The sequence below is a fragment of the Ranitomeya variabilis genome, chromosome 4 (assembly GCF_051348905.1).
Source record: "Ranitomeya variabilis isolate aRanVar5 chromosome 4, aRanVar5.hap1, whole genome shotgun sequence".
NCBI lineage: Eukaryota > Metazoa > Chordata > Amphibia > Anura > Dendrobatidae > Ranitomeya > Ranitomeya variabilis.
The window spans coordinates 533,780,558-533,799,609 of NC_135235.1; the positions used below are offsets into that span (position 1 = coordinate 533,780,558).

At 46.5% G+C, this 19,052-nt stretch overlaps 1 pseudogene across 5 annotated transcripts in view; it reads left to right on the forward strand.

The window, feature by feature from the left end:
* Window positions 1–14,193, forward strand: part of LOC143765582 (uncharacterized) — a 52,937-nt pseudogene extending 38,744 nt beyond the window's left edge. For 2 of the 5 annotated variants that reach the window (XR_013213421.1, XR_013213422.1), the window contains one exon: window positions 12,830–14,193. The product of XR_013213421.1 is annotated as an uncharacterized LOC143765582, transcript variant X1 (transcript). Of the gene's footprint in view, window positions 1–2,873; window positions 2,986–3,189; window positions 3,233–5,496; window positions 5,620–12,829 lie in introns of those variants that run through there. The other 3 variants (XR_013213425.1, XR_013213423.1, XR_013213424.1) reach the window with 3 other exon arrangements.
* Window positions 14,194–19,052: the final 4,859 nt, after the last annotated feature.

The following is a 19,052-nucleotide window of genomic DNA, read 5'->3' on the forward strand; positions in this document are numbered from 1 at the left end:
CAAAATCGAAGGTGAGCAAAGCCCACCGGCATCAGGGGCTTATCTACAGCATTCTGTAATGCTGTAGATAAGCCCCCGATGTAACCTGAAAGATGAGAATAAGAGGTTAGATTATACTCACCTGGGCGGGCGGTCCGGTCCGATTGGCGTCATGGTCCGGTCTGGGGCCTCCCATCTTCATAGGATGATGTCCTCTTCTTGTCTTCATGCTGCTGCTCTGGCGCAGGCGTACTTTGAGGGCAGACAAAGTAAGCCTGCGCCAGAGCCGCAGCATGAAGACAAGAAGAGGAAGTCATCGTAAGAAGATGGGAGGCCCCGGACCGGACCGCGACGCCCATCGGACCCGGACCGCAGCGGGACCGCCCCTTGGTGAGTATAATCTAACCTCTTTTTCTCATCTTTCAGGATACATCGGGGGCTTATCTACAGCATTACAGAATGCTGTAGATAAGCCCCTGATGCCGGTGGGCTTAGCTCACCTTCGATTTTGGGGGTGACAGGTTCCCTTCAAATTTCAGATGGTCTAGACATTTTGCCACTCCAAAATACAAACAATAAATATTTCATAAGTCCAGCACTCCGTGAAAGCAAGCTTCTCTATTGATAGTTAACTCTTAAAACATATGTCAATTATTTCTCTAAGATTGAGTTTGATGCTCTCACACTGCTTCCCACACAATATGATGCTCCTACAGTGCATTCCCCCCAAGCAGTATGATGTCTCCACAACACCCTCTGCACAATAGATTGCCCACATAGTGTCTCCCTCACAATATGTTGCCCGAACACAGGGCCACCATCAGGGCACTACTGCCCTTAATGCTGTATGGGGCCCAGTGAGCAGCAGTACAGAGGGGAGCCCGGACCCCCCTCTTGTGCATCTGCTCACCGGGCCCCACTGTGCACTAAAGTGCTGAGTGTGTGGCGCACACCTCGTCACTAGGAACTTTCTCGGAGCTCCATGGCCGTCTAACCTGGATGGCTGCAAAGCTCCTGCTCACTCCGCCTTCTCTGGACTTCTGGTCAGGTGACGGCATGTATGCAATGATGTCATTGCGTATGTGTCGTCTTGTATGAGGATGCCAAAAGCAGAGCTGCGCCTGCATGGGATCGTCAGTAAAAAAAAATTTCTGTATAAAATTAATTAAATAGGTGAGGGGGGAGGGGAACTGCAAATGATGAAGTGGGGAGAATGAGGGACTGCAATTGATGAAGTGAGGCAGGATGGGGGGCTGCAAATGATGAAGTGATGGGGGATTGCAAATGAAGAAGTGTGGGGGACTGCAAATAATGAAGTGGGGGAGGGGGACTGCAAATAATTAAGTGGGGGAGGGGGACTGCAAATGATGAAGTGTGGAGGGGGAGAGCAAATGATGATTTGAGTTGGGGGCTGCAAATGATGCAGTTAGTGAGGGGTGGGGGACTGCACATGATGAAGTGGGGGGAAGGAGATGGCAAATTATGAAGTGTGGGGGAGGTGGACTGCAAATGATGAAGTATACTGCAGTATATACAGAGCTCTTGTGTATAATGGCACTTAGTATTGTGTTTTTTAAATTAACCCCTTTCTGCCAGCTGACGGAATAGTACGTCAGCTGGAAGTATCACCTCTTTGAGGTGGGTTCCGGCGGTGAGACCACCTCAAAGTCGCGACATGTCAGCTGTTTTCAACAGCAGATATGTGCCTGCAATGGGCGCGAGCGGAATCGCGATCCGCCCGTGCTCATTAACTAGTTATATGCCGCCGTCAAACTCTGACAGAGGCATTTAACAAGCGCTGCCGGCTGCGCGGCCGGAAGTACTCGCACTGCTGACCCCAGTCACGTTGCCATCACAACCAGAGGTCTCCTCGAGACCTCTATGGTTATTGATGTCAGATTGCTATGAGCGCCACCCTGTGCATCACCTCTATGTAGCAGAGACGATTGAGTAGTGCATGCTTCTAGCCCCCCATGGAGGCTATTGAAGCATGGCAAAATTTTAAAAAAAAGTGTTTAAAAATATAAAAAAAATAAAAAAAATATAAAAGTTCAAATCACCCCCCTTTCGCCCCAATCAAAATAAAACAATAAAAAAAAATCAAACCTACACATATTTGGCATTGCCGTGTTCAGAATCGCCCGATCTATCAGTAAAAAAAAAGTATTAACCTGATCGCTAAATGGCGTAGCGAGAAAAAAAATCAAAACACCAAAATTACGTTTCTTTTGGTGGCCATGAGATTGCATTAAAATGCAATAACGGGCAATCAAAAAAACATCTGCACAAAAGTGGTATAATTAAAAACGTCAGCTCGGCATGCAAAAATTAAGCCCTCACCCCACCCCAAAGCATGAAAAATGGAGACGCTACGGGCATTTTATTTTTATGAACTCGTAATGACCTGGAGAATCATAATGGCAGGTCAGTTATAGCATGTAGTGAACCTAGCAAAAAAGCCAAACAAAAAAACAAGTGTGGGATTGCACTTCTTTTGCTATTTCATCATCATACTTGGAATTTTTTTCCCGTTTTCTGTTACATGACATGGTAAAACCAATGGTACAAAGTACAACTCGTCCCGCAAAAAACAAGCCCTCACATGGCCATATTGATGGAAAAATAAAAAAGTTATGGCTCTGGGAAGCAAGGGAGCAAAAAACAGAAATGCAAAAACAAAAATGAGCTGTGGCGTGAAGGGGTTAAAAACTCTTTTGGCCAAAACAAAAGCTGCTGGCTATGTATGCGATATGATGTTCAATAGGAGCTGTTAATATCTGATTGGTGAGGATGTAGTGCAGAAGTTGAGTTTTTCCAAGAGTGGACGGTGGGACTTGGAAGGTTTGAGGGGTGGAGGCAGGACTGGGGCGGAGTCTCAAGGGGGCCCGAAAATTTTGCCAGTATGGGGCTCTGAAATTCCTAGTGGCAGCCCTGCCTGAACAGCACCCTTTGGCCAGGATCACACATGTGAGGAATACGGCCCAGTCTCGCATGTGGGTCCAGTAGGTGAGTATTTGATTTTATTTTACATGGCGCACTGTTTCATTTAAGAAGGGGTTATCCAGGGGTTTAAACAGATCCGTCAGACCTGATGATGGTAGTAGTGAAAGACTTCCGTATTGCCTTGTCACTTTGTGTAGTGTTGGAATTTGTTATATAACCCATTGTGACAGTGCAGCACGGGAAGTGATCTCAGGGACAGGGCGGTGACTGATATGGACGGAGAGGAGAAGCCACAAAATAACAAGAGCAGGTATCTCGCCTGCAGAGAATGCTGCACATCCTAGCATCCCTCGTGTGTTGCTCACTAGTAGATGGTATTTTTGCACTGCTTTCACATTACATTGGATCCTTGGTATAGGATCCATAAAAAGCGAGTATATGCCGATTCCAAGTCACATAACCTGCTAGCTATAAGGCCACATTCACACCATCAGTATTTGGTCAGTATTTTACCTCAGTATGTGTAAGCCAAGACCAGGAGTGGGTGATAAATACAGAAGTGGTGACGTGTTTCTATTATACTTTTCCTCTGACTGTTCCACTCCTGGTTTTGGTTTACAGATTCTGATGTAAAATACTGACCAAATACTGACCGTGTGAACGTGACCTAAAACTGCCTTGTAATATGGTCTTTATGCTGCTGATATTCTAAGGTCGGGCTCACGGGCAGATTTCACATATTTCAGCCTCATAGACACATACTGTATGAGGTTGTATATTCAGCTTGGGAAACTCACGGTCAGTCCGGGCATTGTGTGAATCCAGCCTAAAAGTGCATTTTGGGCTGTGTGTACCTAGTGCACCAACACACCCTCAACAGTGCACTTCAAGCCTGATTTGCATCTGACTTCTTTATTGATTTCTCATGACAAGCACATCAGATTTATGCCTTGAAAAGATAACATTGATATGCCTACACAGCCATACTACTGGAGCACCCCCAGACGCAGGGCCGCGGGGCACTCGGTACCGGGCCTCTCTGTCTTGGTCCTGGGGTTGTCACGGTGGCTAGACCCGGTCTGTGACCCTGCTAAGGGGCGTCCAATGAAAGATGTGATGATGGTGCGTGGTGCAAGGCACGATGAATAACGAGGACACAGGGTTGCAGTCTCTTTACCTCTTTACTGAAGGCTTCAGGATCCGCAATCCAGAGTACTGCTAACAGGGCTGTCTGAGACCGGCCGGTCCGAAGGCACATCCAGAGTTTCCTTTGCAGGTGGAAATCAGTGCCTACCTTCTAGAGCCTGTGTGTTGTAGTACTTCCCTGCTGAGCACCACGGGATAGTCCTCACAACTGTTGTGTTTGTTTCTGATGTTCTTCTCTCACAACTCGTATCTGTTCTGATGTTCTTCTCCGTCCCCCAGATGATATGGATAGGACGCACCCGTATGACGGGTAGGCCTGGAGTTCTTCCGGGACCCTAGCGTCGCCCCTCTCCCACAATTGCCCCCTATGTCTGCTTAGGTGATTTAGGTGAGACAGCCAACCTAAAATTAACTGTCCTGCCGCTGTTTGAAGTAATGCTTGGAGCCCAATACTTCCTCGGCGTTCCGGCCAGCGTCTACGCGCCTCAGTAGGATGTTGCCTCGATCTTACGGCACGACTCCTACTGGCTTTATCTCCTTTTTGCTGCGATCTCGTTTCTCACTTCTCCACAATAAACCTCGCTTTGTTTCCTTTCTTAGGATGCCACCGCATTCGAGTGCAGGCGCGGCTCCGTAACGTTCTGTTCGCTAGGCCACTGTCAGGATCCCACCCCTGACAGAGACCCCCCTGAATCTTCCCCCCGCAACAACCTCTGCCACAGGATGTTGCCTGGTTCCAACCCAGTCAGCTTCTGACTAACTTCCTATCCAACCCCCAGTTTTACCAGATTGTGAGGAGTGGCCTAATGCATAGAACCCTTTGCTCCCCCTGGTGGCCAGAATGTGAAGTGTAAAGTGTGACTGTGATACCTGGTCAGGTGACCTCCTTAAGTGCCATCAGACGTACCATCACTCCCCTTAGTGGCGGAGCGTCAGTACTGCAACGACCAGGACTCTGGGGCGCTGCACTACTACTTCCATATGGAAAAAAATGTGCCGACAGCTTCCTTTAAAGGGGTTGTATAGGGAGTAAATGCTCACATTTCCTGCTCCAGTGATGACGTTCAGTCACAGGAACATGTGACTGCTCTAGCCAATCTATAACTACAGTAGTGCTTCACTAGAGCCAGTGTTTGGCTGCAGCGGTCATGTGCCCATGTGACTGGACATCTTTGCTGTATGAGGAAGTATAAACCATCAGTGGAACATGAGATATTGGTAAGGTTGTGTTAACTCTTTACTTTCCAGATTGCCCATCTTACAAAAATATTGCTAAGGCAACCCTTTAAAGGGACTCTGTCACCTGAATTTGGAGGGAACAATTTTCAGCCATAGGGGCGGGGTTTTCGGGTGTTTGATTCACTCCTTTCCCGCTGGCTGCATGCTGGCTGCGATATTGGATTGAAGTTCATTCTCTGTCCTCCACAGTACACGCCTGCGTAAGGCAAGATTGAGGAAGGACATCTCCGAAACGCGCGTCGGGGTGGGTCTGGAGCGGACGCTTCCCCTTCATCGTCACCCGGCAAGTTATTCCTCCTGTGTTCACTTCATGTATGTGTACTATCCTTTACTTACCATTGCGGACTTTGGTTATAGGGTTGTCTTGACCCATTTTATTGTCTATGGAGTGCACAGTTATTATTAATATTATTGCACATTTCCTGTGTACTTTGCCTGACTGCTGATGCGGGGTATGCGCTCTGTCTCCATGCGTACTATGCACTATGTCTGCAGTTTTTAAACCCACTATTTACCTTGCACTTTTTCTTTTGTTGTATCTATATTCAATAAAGATTTTGATATCCTTTTTTGGACTTCTTTGCACCAATTTATTTGTGTTTTTGCGTTGGCAATATTTGGTGTGTCCTGTAATATTCCATTAAACGGGCGTTATTTACCTTCTATCCATATTTGGTGGTAACATCATGATTGGTAGATTTACATGGTTTCGCCTGTTTTGCTTTTCCTGCTTTTACACTCTGGAAAGTAAAGAGTTATAAAAACCTACTAATGAGGTCAATGAGGTATACCTGCCTGCCGGAGTGTGGTATTTTTTAACTATCATCTCCAGAGCACACAGCTTAGTGGAGGTCACTGACTGTTACCCTATAAAATTCCATGGCAGGACACATTATTAGGGTCTATAAATGTAATGGGTTCTGGGGACAACTGCAGAGACTTAAGGTACCGTCACACTAGGCGATATCGCCAGCGATCCGTGACGTTGCAGCGACCTGGATAGCGATATCGCTGAATTTGACACGCAGCAGCGATCTGGATCCCGCTGTGAAATTGCTGGTCGCTGCTAGAAGGTCTGCACTTTATTTGGTCGCTAGGTCGCCGTGTATCGCCGTGTTTGACAGCAAAAGCAAGGATACCAGCGATATTTTACACTGGTAACCAGGGTAAACATCGGGTTACTAAGCGCAGGGCCGCGCTTAGTAACCCGATGTTTACCCTGGTTACCAGCGTAAAAGTTAAAAAAACAAACAGCACATACTCACCAGCGCGTCCCCCAGCCTCTGCTTCCTGACACTGACTGAGCGCCGGCCCTAAACTGAAAGTGAAAGCACAGCGGTGACGTCACCGCTGTGCTGTTAGGGCCGGAGCTCAGTCAGTGTCAGGAAGCAGAGGCTGGGGGACGCGCTGGTGAGTATGTGCTGTTTGTTTTTTTAACTTTTACGCTGGTAACCAGGGTAAACATCGGGTTACTAAGCGCGGCTCTGCGCTTAGCAACCCGATGCTTACCCTGGTTACCCGGGGACCTCGGCATCGTTGGTCGCTGGAGAGCGGTCTGTGTGACAGCTCTCCAGCGACCAAACAGCGACTGTTGTGAAATTGGATTCTGGGCTCCCCCGGTGGCCACTTGTGGAATTGAACTTGTGTGCATCATCCCCTCTGTTCACCTGCTCCTATCAGGATGTGGGAGTCGCTATATAACCTTGCTCCTCTGTCAGTTTCTTGCCGGTCAACAAGGTAATCAGAAGCCTTCTGTGCTTGTTCCTGCTACTAGACAACTCCCAGCTAAGTTGGACTTTTGTCCTTGTGTGTTTTTGCATTTTGTTCCTGTTCACAGCTGCTGTTTCGTTACTGTGTCTGGAAAGCTCTTGTGATCGGAAATTGCCACTCTGGTGTTATGAGTTAATGCTAGAGTCTTAAAGGAATTTCTGGATGGTGTTTTGATAGGGTTTTCTGCTGACCATGAAAGTGTCCTTTCTGTCTTCCTGCTATCTAGAAAGCGGACCTCGATTTTGCTAAACCTATTTTCATACTACGTTTGTCTTTTCATCTAAAATCACCGCCAATATATGTGGGGGCCTCTGTCTGCCTTTTGGGAAAATTTCTCTAGAGGTGAGCCAGGACTGTCTTTTCCTCTGCTAGGATTAGGTAGTTCTCCGGCTGGCGCTGGGCATCTAGGGTTAAAAAACGTAGGCATGCTACCCGGCCACTTCTAGTTGTGCGGCAGGTTTAGTTCATGGTCAGTATAGTTTCCATCTTCCAAGAGCTAGTTCTCATATATGCTGGGCTATGTTCTCTCGCCATTGAGAATCATGACAGTTTGACCGGCCCAAAAAAGGGTTAAATTACTGGCTGAGAAAGGAGAGAAAAAAGAAGTCTGCTACAATTTTTTTTTTTTTTTTTTTCCTCTAGTTCTGAGTGTGCTCTTAATTGAATCACTTGCTAGTCTGCCTATACTGCAGCCTTCCTCTCTTTCTCTCCTTCTAATCCTTGAATGGCTCTGTGTTCACCTGTTTCAAATGGATCTTCAGAGTGTAGCTACAGGTTTGAATAATCTCGCCACAAAGGTACAAAATTTGCAAGATTTTGTTGTTCATGCACCTATGTCTGAGCCTAGAATTCCTTTGCCTGAATTCTTCTCGGGGAATAGATCTCACTTTCAAAATTTTAAAAATAATTGCAAATTGTTTTTGTCCCTGAAGTCTCGCTCTGCCGGAGACCCTGCACAGCAGGTCAGGATTGTAATTTCCTTGCTCCGGGGCGACCCTCAAGACTGGGCTTTTGCATTGGCACCAGGGGATCCTGCGTTGCTCAATGTGGATGCGTTTTTTCTGGCCTTGGGGTTGCTTTATGAGGAACCTCATTTAGAGCTTCAGGCGGAAAAGACCTTGATGTCCTTGTCTCAGGGGCAAGATGAAGCTGAAATATACTGCCAAAAATTCCGCAAATGGTCTGTGCTTACTCAGTGGAATGAGTGCGCCCTGGCGGCGATTTTCAGAGAAGGTCTCTCTGATGCCATTAAGGATGTTATGGTGGGGTTCCCTGTGCCTGCGAGTCTGAATGAGTCCATGACGATGGCTATTCAGATCGATAGGCGTCTGCGGGAGCGCAAACCTGTGCACCATTTGGCGGTGTCTACTGAGAAAACGCCAGAAAATATGCAATGTGATAGAATTCTGTCCAGAAGCGAGCGGCAGAATTTTAGACGAAAAAATGGGTTGTGCTTCTATTGTGGTGATTCAACTCATGTTATATCAGCATGCTTTAAGCGTACTAAGAAGCCTTACAAGTCTGTTTCAATTAGCACTTTACAGTCTAAGTTTATTCTATCTGTGACCCTGAATTGTTCTTTGTCATCTATTACCGCGGACGCCTATGTCGACTCTGGCGCTGCTTTGAGTCTTATGGATTGGTCCTTTGCCAAACGCTGTGGGTATGATTTGGAGCCACTGGAGACTCCGATACCTCTGAAAGGGATTGACTCCACCCCATTGGCTAGTAATAAACCACAATACTGGACACAAGTGACTATGCGTGTTAATCCGGATCACCAGGAGGTTATTCGCTTTCTGGTGCTGTATAATCTACATGATGTTTTGGTGCTGGGATTGCCATGGCTGCAATCTCATAACCCAGTCCTCGACTGGAGAGCTATGTCTGTGTTAAGCTGGGGATGTAAAGGAACTCATGGGGACGTACCTTTGGTTTCCATTTCATCATCTATTCCCTCTGAGATTCCTGAATTCTTGTCTGACTTTCGTGACGTTTTTGAAGAACCCAAGGTTGGTTCACTACCTCCGCACCGGGAGTGCGATTGTGCCATAGACTTGATTCCGGGTAGTAAATACCCTAAGGGTCGTTTATTTAATCTGTCTGTGCCTGAACACGCTGCTATGCGAGAATATATAAAGGAGTCCTTGGAAAAGGGACATATTCGTCCTTCGTCATCTCCCTTAGGAGCCGGTTTTTTCTTTGTGTCTAAGAAAGACGGCTCTTTGAGGCCGTGTATTGATTATCGACTTTTGAATAAAATCACGGTTAAATATCAATATCCGTTACCACTGCTTACTGATTTGTTTGCTCGTATAAAGGGGGCCAAGTGGTTCTCTAAGATTGATCTCCGTGGGGCGTATAATTTGGTGCGAATCAAGCAGGGGGATGAGTGGAAAACCGCATTTAATACGCCCGAGGGCCATTTTGAGTATTTGGTGATGCCTTTTGGTCTTTCAAATGCCCCTTCAGTCTTCCAGTCCTTTATGCATGACATTTTCCGCGATTATTTGGATAAATTTATGATTGTGTATCTGGATGATATTCTGATTTTTTCGGATGACTGGGACTCTCATGTCCAGCAGGTCAGGAGGGTTTTTCAGGTTTTGCGGTCTAATTCCTTGTGTGTGAAGGGTTCTAAGTGTGTTTTTGGGGTTCAAAAGATTTCTTTCTTGGGATACATTTTTTCCCCCTCTTCCATCGAGATGGATCCTGTCAAGGTTCAGGCTATTGGTGATTGGACGCAACCCTCTTCTCTTAAGAGTCTTCAGAAATTTTTGGGCTTTGCTAACTTTTATCGTCGATTTATTGCTGGTTTTTCTGATGTTGTAAAACCATTGACTGATTTGACTAAGAAGGGTGCTGATGTTGCTGATTGGTCCCCTGATGCTGTGGAGGCCTTTCGGGAGCTCAAGCGCCGCTTTTCTTCCGCCCCAGTGTTGCGTCAGCCTGATGTTGCTCTTCCTTTTCAGGTTGAGGTCGACGCTTCTGAAATCGGAGCTGGGGCGGTGTTGTCGCAGAGAAGTTCCGACTGCTCCGTGATGAGACCTTGTGCTTTTTTTTCCCGTAAATTTTCGCCCGCCGAGCGGAATTATGATATTGGGAATCGGGAGCTTTTGGCCATGAAGTGGGCTTTTGAGGAGTGGCGTCACTGGCTTGAGGGGGCCAGACATCAGGTGGTGGTATTGACTGACCACAAAAATTTAATTTACCTTGAGTCTGCCAGGCGCCTGAATCCTAGACAGGCGCGCTGGTCGTTGTTTTTCTCTCAGTTTAATTTTGTGGTGTCGTACCTACCGGGTTCTAAGAATGTTAAGGCGGATGCCCTTTCTAGGAGTTTTGAGCCTGACTCCCCTGGTAATTCTGAGCCCACAGGTATCCTTAAAGATGGAGTGATATTGTCTGCCGTTTCTCCAGACCTGCGGCGGGCCTTGCAGGAGTTTCAGGCGGATAGACCTGATCGTTGCCCACCTGGTAGACTGTTTGTTCCTGATGATTGGACCAGTAGAGTCATCTCTGAGGTTCATTCTTCTGCGTTGGCAGGTCATCCTGGAATCTTTGGTACCAGGGATTTGGTGGCAAGGTCCTTCTGGTGGCCTTCCCTGTCATGAGATGTGCGAGGCTTTGTGCAGTCTTGTGACGTTTGTGCTCGGGCCAAGCCTTGTTGTTCTCGGGCTAGTGGATTGTTGTTGCCCTTGCCTATCCCGAAGAGGCCTTGGACGCACATCTCGATGGATTTTATTTCGGATCTGCCTGTTTCTCAGAAGATGTCTGTCATCTGGGTGATGTGTGACCGTTTCTCTAAGATGGTCCATCTGGTTCCCTTGCCTAAGTTGCCTTCTTCTTCCGAGTTGGTTCCTCTGTTTTTTCAAAATGTTGTTCGTTTGCATGGTATTCCTGAGAATATCGTTTCTGACAGAGGGACCCAATTCGTGTCTAGATTTTGGCGGGCATTCTGTGCTAGGATGGGCATAGATTTGTCTTTTTCGTCTGCTTTCCATCCTCAGACTAATGGCCAGACCGAGCGGACTAATCAGACCTTGGAGACATATTTGAGGTGTTTTGTGTCTGCGGATCAGGATGATTGGGTTGCTTTTTTGCCTTTGGCGGAGTTCGCCCTCAATAATCGGGCCAGCTCTGCCACCTTGGTGTCCCCGTTTTTCTGTAATTTGGGGTTTCATCCTCGATTTTCCTCCGGTCAAGTGGAATCTTCGGATTGTCCTGGAGTGGATGCTGTGGTGGAGAGGTTGCATCAGATTTGGGGGCAGGTGGTGGACAATTTGAAGTTGTCCCAGGAGAAGACTCAGCTTTTTGCCAACCGCCGTCGTCGTGTTGGTCCTCGGCTTTGTGTTGGGGACTTGGTGTGGTTGTCTTCTCGTTTTGTCCCTATGAGGGTTTCTTCTCCTAAGTTTAAGCCTCGGTTCATCGGCCCGTACAAGATATTGGAGATTCTTAACCCTGTGTCCTTCCGTTTGGACCTCCCTGCATCCTTTTCGATTCATAATGTTTTTCATCGGTCATTGTTGCGCAGGTATGAGGTACCGGTTGTGCCTTCCGTTGAGCCTCCTGCTCCGGTGTTGGTTGAGGGTGAGTTGGAGTACGTTGTGGAAAAGATCTTAGACTCTCGTGTTTCCAGACGGAGACTCCAGTATCTGGTCAAATGGAAGGGATACGGTCAGGAGGATAATTCTTGGGTCACTGCCTCTGATGTTCATGCCTCCGATCTTGTCCGTGCCTTTCATAGGGCTCATCCTGATCGCCCTGGTGGTTCTGGTGAGGGTTCGGTGCCCCCTCCTTGAGGGGGGGGTACTGTTGTGAAATTGGATTCTGGGCTCCCCCGGTGGCCACTTGTGGAATTGAACTTGTGTGCATCATCCCCTCTGTTCACCTGCTCCTATCAGGATGTGGGAGTCGCTATATAACCTTGCTCCTCTGTCAGTTTCTTGCCGGTCAACAATGTAATCAGAAGCCTTCTGTGCTTGTTCCTGCTACTAGACAACTCCCAGCTAAGTTGGACTTTTGTCCTTGTGTGTTTTTGCATTTTGTTCCTGTTCACAGCTGCTGTTTCGTTACTGTGTCTGGAAAGCTCTTGTGATCGGAAATTGCCACTCTGGTGTTATGAGTTAATGCTAGAGTCTTAAAGGAATTTCTGGATGGTGTTTTGATAGGGTTTTCTGCTGACCATGAAAGTGTCCTTTCTGTCTTCCTGCTATCTAGAAAGCGGACCTCGATTTTGCTAAACCTATTTTCATACTACGTTTGTCTTTTCATCTAAAATCACCGCCAATATATGTGGGGGCCTCTGTCTGCCTTTTGGGAAAATTTCTCTAGAGGTGAGCCAGGACTGTCTTTTCCTCTGCTAGGATTAGGTAGTTCTCCGGCTGGCGCTGGGCATCTAGGGTTAAAAAACGTAGGCATGCTACCCGGCCACTTCTAGTTGTGCGGCAGGTTTAGTTCATGGTCAGTATAGTTTCCATCTTCCAAGAGCTAGTTCTCATATATGCTGGGCTATGTTCTCTCGCCATTGAGAATCATGACAAGCGACGCTGCAGCGATCGGCATCGCTGTCGCTATCGCTGCAGCGTCGCTTAATGTGACGGTACCTTTAGCTCTTCTGGTTATCATTGAGGTTATGCAGTAAAGAGTTAAATTCCGTCTCCTATCTAGAGCCCTTTGTGTAGCCTTCTGGCACCTGTCTAAAGTCCAATGCTTTTGTGTCTGTATGAACTAACAAGGTTTTTCTTGTTCACAGCAGCTTCCAGCATGGAGGGTTTGGCATAGAACAAGGATGACTAGGAGGAAGCAGGAAGAGGTGGGAGTAGAAGATATCATCACGTGTCATTAGTCTGAAGGGTTTCCTACTGTGACTCAATAGTGAAGTGCATCCTCTCTGGTCACATTTTGGGGGCAGTGGGGAATATGGGCACCTTGGTGAGCCGGGTACAGGGGCTGTGCGGCAGGGCACAGCTAAGGAAGGCTACTATTGTAATCATTGGACCTGATGGAAGTGGCAAAACCACAATACTGTACAGATTGAAGCACAAAGAAGCTTTGGAAACCATTCCAACCGTTAGTTACAATGTAGAGACCTTGGACATCTTTCAGGACCTATCACTTGTAGTATGGGACGTTAGTCTAGGAGCCAAAGGTGGGCCCTTGAAAAGACATTTTTTGGAAACGTGCCAAGGCTTTATGTTTGTAGTGGACAGTAAGGACACCGAGAGATTTTATGATGCCCGCGATGACCTCTTCTATGCGGTCTATATGGACTCACAGGACTTACCATTCATTGTACTGGCCAATAAGCAGGACCTGGCTGGTGCTTGTAGTCCTTCTGAACTTGAGCATCATCTTAAACTTCACGATTTGCCTTCAAGGAAATGGGATGTGTGTGGCTGCTCGGGCATCACCGGAGAAGGTGTTCATGAGGCTCTGGAGAAAATGTGCAAGATGATAAAAGAAAGTGAACGATGAGGCGATAATGTCCTCTATAATGACAATAATCCAGAGGTCCAGTGTCACCATGATAGGATGCAACATAAAGGCCACCCAACCACACAATCACAGGCCAAGCATGGAGCAAAGCGTGCTGCAGGTCTGAAGCTAAAGAGTACATTTTGACCGAGACTGCTGATGTTTTTCTAAGACATCATGAGATCCAACATTCTGCCCCCATGAATCCATCCAAAGGAATAGCAACTGTCAATGAGAGGAATAGCAACTGTCAATGAGAGGAATAGCAACTGTCAATGAGAGGAATAGCAACTGTCAATGAGAGGAATAGCAACTGTCAATGAGAGGAATAGCAACTGTCAATGAGACATCTAGCTTATAGCGAGATCTGATTTGTAATAAAACTTCTGCATAATTGTATTTATATAGAAATCAGCCTAGAGTTCCATCTGGAATGCCCTCCTGAGGGTTTATTACAAGTGCAGGCGATGTCCACAACGTTTTTGCCTCTATGTTATGCAGGGAAAGCTCCTGATCATTTGAACTTGCTAAACGCATCCATTGGGGTCTATTGCCAGATCAAAGGCAAAAAAGCATTTTGGAGTGAAATACTTTTATGTGATATGTAATATGTCAGTATACTGCAAAAAATGTATGGAATAAAAGATAAAATCTTGTAAAACTTATTCATTTATTGTGTTTCTTTTTTTACATTGAAGTATGTGCGTGGCAGATGTCAATGGTAGGGCCTGTTCATGCTTTGTTTTTCAGACTGCTTGTTTCTAAATCCGGAGATTCCGTCTGAATCCCCCAAAAAAGCTTTTCCGGTATGAATGTCAAATGGAGGCAATAAATCTGGTGTAAACACAGCCTAAATGTCATGACTTTCTTTAAATTTGCCAAAAACATGGTCTTGCTTGCAGTGGTTTAGAAGGACAATGTTTAGAAAAATCTGATTAACACCACTGACTGGAGTAAGGCTATGTGCACACGTTGCGGATTCTCTGCGGATCCGCAGCGTTTTTTGAGGTGCAGAAACGCTGCAGATCCGCAATTGATTTACAGTACAATGTAAATCAATGAGAAAAAAAAACTGTGCACACTTTGCGGAAAATCTGCTGTGGAAACGCTGCAGTTTAAAAGAAGTAGCATGTCACTTCTTTTTTGCGAATCTACAGCGTTTTTGTACCCATTCCATTCTAGAAATCCACAGGGGTAAAAAAACGCAGCAAATCCGCAAAAAAAAAAACGCACAAAAAAAGCTGCGGATCCGCACAAAATCCGCAGCTGCGTTTTCTGCCAGGAGAGGCAGAATCCGCACCAGAAATTCCTAAGGCTAATCCGCAACGTGTGCACATAGCCTAAAGGTTTGCATGGCATGCCAACAACCTATATAGTTATATTAGATGGACTGATTGCTGGAGATATATGGGAGACATGACGCTTCCATACTAATGCCAAATAGATTTTCACTGCCCTGGTCCAGTGTCCAGTTCAGACCCCCACCAGGGCAGTGTTCACTTTTGGCATGTCTGCCGCTTACTACGATACCGCAACATTGGGGACATCCCAAGAGCATAACGTAAGTATATTTTAGGCACCATAAAATCTTCAGCTTAAAAGGGTTGTCCCCCTTCAGAAAACCTCCTGAGATGTACAGTCCGTTGTTAGAAAACAAAAAAACAAATTGTCGTTTACTTACCCTTCCGTGGTCCAGCTTAGTATCTCAGCCGCTGCCCCAGTCTCTGTTCCTTGGTTGCAGCGGTCACGTTACTGAGCTCAGCGGTTTTGCTAAGCTGACGAGATGTGACGCTGAGCTCACTTATTGGACCCGGGTACGGTGAGTAAAGATTTTTATTTTGCAGCCACGAAAAAGGTGTTTTTTCCGAATCTGGAAAATTCCTTTAAGTCAAAAAAAAAAAATATGGACAACCCCTTTAATATTTTCTACAGCTTTAAACAGATGCAATAGATAAAAAAAAAGAGAACTGCTCTTTTCAAGAAACATCCACTAGGGAGCAGCAGTGATCAGGATATGAGTCATGCAGCGCGATTACTGTCTCAACCAATATATAACAAATGAGAAATACACCGCAACATGCCAGACTGAAATGTGAATATCCGGCCGATATTAATAAATGGGACGCCATTGCTGAAGTCCAGATGCTGCCTGTATCTGTTCTGTCATGCTCTAGCACTGCCTGACATGTGGCAACTATGTCCGGATATTGCATAAAACCACATTAATTCTTATCTGCTTATGAAAAATTCCTATTACATATTTGTTTTCTGCATTGCTATCCAACCTGTGGCTCTCCAGCTGTGTGACACTACACTTCCCAGCATGCTGTGACCTACCTATATACAGTATGTACTATATTAACAGCAGTGTTAAAATGACAGTTAAAGGGGACATGATATATATATATATATATATATATATATATATATATATATATATATATATATATATATATATGCACACAGTATAACAGGACGCCATCAGAATCCATCCTCTGGGGGGCTTGAGATATCATGGCTGTTACTACAAACTGCATTGTATATACCACTGTATGTACTGTATATACTGCATATATGATATATATTAGAGATGAGAGACTCTTAATTCAATTCTCCTCGAATTTGACCAAAACCCCAATTACAATTTTTGGTGATTCGCTTTGTTTGAATTCAGCAAAATGGTGGGCAGTCGGCCACCATCTCTGCTGAATTATAGGAGGCTATAAAAACAGAAACCTCTCCTCGCCACTCACCTGTCCCAACCATTTAGCTCCCCAATGTCAGCTTCAGCTTTCAACATCTTCTAACAAGTAGGCCTCAGAAGCCACAATTTGTGTCATGATGTCACGACAGTGTCTAGTCAGCACCTCGGGTGGTGCACGTCATGACGTCCTGTCGTCTGAGGTGCTGACAAGGCCTTGGGCGACAGGGGCCTACTCGGTGATAAGTGAGGAAAACTGAAGAGCCCAAAAAAATGTGTGAAGACCAGATGTATGGAGCTATGGTGGTGGGACAGGTGACCTGTGAGGGATTTATTTTTTGTTTCTGTTCTTCCCCATCTTGTCTGACATAGTTTTCTTGTTGTATGTTACGACTGTATGATTATCGAAGGAGATCTATAGAAGCATCAATAAAAAATGTAAATGTAAAGAGCAAAATGTTAGTCCTGAAAACGTTTCTAGGGAAATGATCATTTAATTTATCTGCTGTGTTTTATTTTACACCAGTTTGGGTTTAAAGGTCAAAACATCACAATGCATTTTTTTATGGTTGGATTAAATACAAGCGGAGTTTTTTTTTTCTTTCAATCCTCTTGTGCCTTACTGGAGAATATATCTAAGGGCAGTCCCACACGTCCAGATAATTCCGGTACTGGAAAAATCGGTACCAGAGTTATCCGTGTCCGTGAGCTCACGTAGGCCATCCGTGTGGCACACGTGCGGCAGCCGTGTGCCGCCTGGGTACCACACGGACCGTGCAGGAGAGACAGCGCTACAGTAAGCGCTGTCCCCCCAGCATGGTGCTGAAGCCGCCATTCATCCGTTCTCTCCAGCGCTCGCTGGGGAGAAGGGATGAAAAACCTTTTTCTTTTTTTTTATGTGTTTAAAATAAACTTTAGGGCATCCTCCCCCCTCCCACCCCCTGTGCGCCCGACCGCCTGCATTAAAATACTCACCCGCCTCCCTCAACGCTTGCTCTCCGCCCAGCAGCTTCTCCTGCACTGAGCGGTCACGTGGTGCCGCCCATTACAGTTGATGAATATGCGGCTCCACCTCCCATAGGGGTGGAGCCGCATATTCATCAAATGTAATGGGCGGCACCACGTGACCGCTCAGTGCAGGAGAAGCTGCTGGGCGGAGAGCAAGCGTCGAGGGAGGCGGGTGAGTATTTTAATGCCGGCGGCCGGGCGCACAGGGGGTGGGAGGGGGGAGGATGCCCTAAAGTTTATTTTAAACACATAAAAACAACAAAAAAAAAAGGTTTTTCATCCCTTCTCCCCAGCGAGCGCTGGAGAGAACGGATGAATGGCGGCTTCAGCACCATGCTGGGGGGACAGCGCTTACTGTAGCGCTGTCTCTCCTGCACGGTCCGTGTGGTACCCAGGCGGCACACGGCTGCTGCACGTGTGCCACACGGATGGCCTACGTGAGCTCACGGACACACGGACACGGATAACTCTGGTACCGATTTTTTCCGGCACCGGAATTATCTGGACGTGTGGGACAAGCCTAAAGGGATCTTATAATTAAAGGGAACCTGACAGCTGATGCATGCAGCCCAATCCATGCTGTCCAACTAATCTACTATGTGGTGTTGATGAAAATATATTTTCCCATGGAACATCTCAGCGTTTCAGAGTTAGGGATTGCATTCGTACCAATGTAACCCTATCGTTCTGTTCTCAGTAATGTTTTCTTTTCCTGCTCTAATCGGATAGGAAACAAATCGCAGCATGTTGCGATTGCATGCCAAATTCGGATCACACGCACCCATATAAGTCTATGGGTGAGTGTGAAACATTGCACTGCACTCGGATATCATCCGAGTACAGTGCGACTGCCGCTGCCAGCGGAGGAGATGGAGAAATTAATTTCTCCTCCTCCTTCGCAGCTGTGCTATGATTCTCTCATGCGAGAGGATCAGAGCACTGACACTCAACTCACGCTCGCAGCGAAGCAGGAGCCGAGTGTCATTATCATATCGCATCCTATGCTCTTACATCAGATGTGATTCGCTAGTGGGAGCTCGGCTGAAACCATGTAGCCAGTGCCTGATACTGCACAGGATGTATCAGCTGCCAGGCTCCCTTTAAATCCCTGCAGCTCAAACCATGGTAGTGTGAATCAGAACATGGCTGTGCAATTGCAGCCAGGTATATTTTAATCAGGGGCACCCTGGTGTTTCAGAAAAATATAGTTTGAAGGAATAAAAACAGCATTGTGTCCACTATAGGCATTTCATGTGTTCCAATATTCATGCAAATATCCTCCTTGTGCACTTACCCTCTAATTAGGGTATGTTCATGGCCGGCTTTAGCTATATGCAAGTGGTGCAGTGGCACAAGGCACCAGCCGCCTGAAATGGGGTGCTGCAGGGACCAGGGCCTCCATCAGGGCTTTATGGCCCTTACTAGCGCACTGGACCCCCCTGCTCACCAGCTCCAGAAGCAAGAGGATCCTGCCAGTTCAGTAACTGAACATGCATCATCGGACTCATGTTCAGTTACAATCTATTGGCAATAGTTATAAGCCACCAGCGAATCACAGGCTGGTAGTTGACGTAGGCGGCATGTCCCCGGCGTATTTTTCCATTGTCATGCGCCGAGTCCACGCATAAAATTGATTGAGGAGACTATGCCGCTGGATCACGGCCAGGTAAGGAGAAAGTTTTTTTTTTTTCTGCTGAAAGCGGCAAGTAGCAATATGTAGACAGATTAGGCAGGATCATGGGACACAAGGCGGGATAGAGATAGCTGGGGCAGGATCGAGACAGATGCGGAT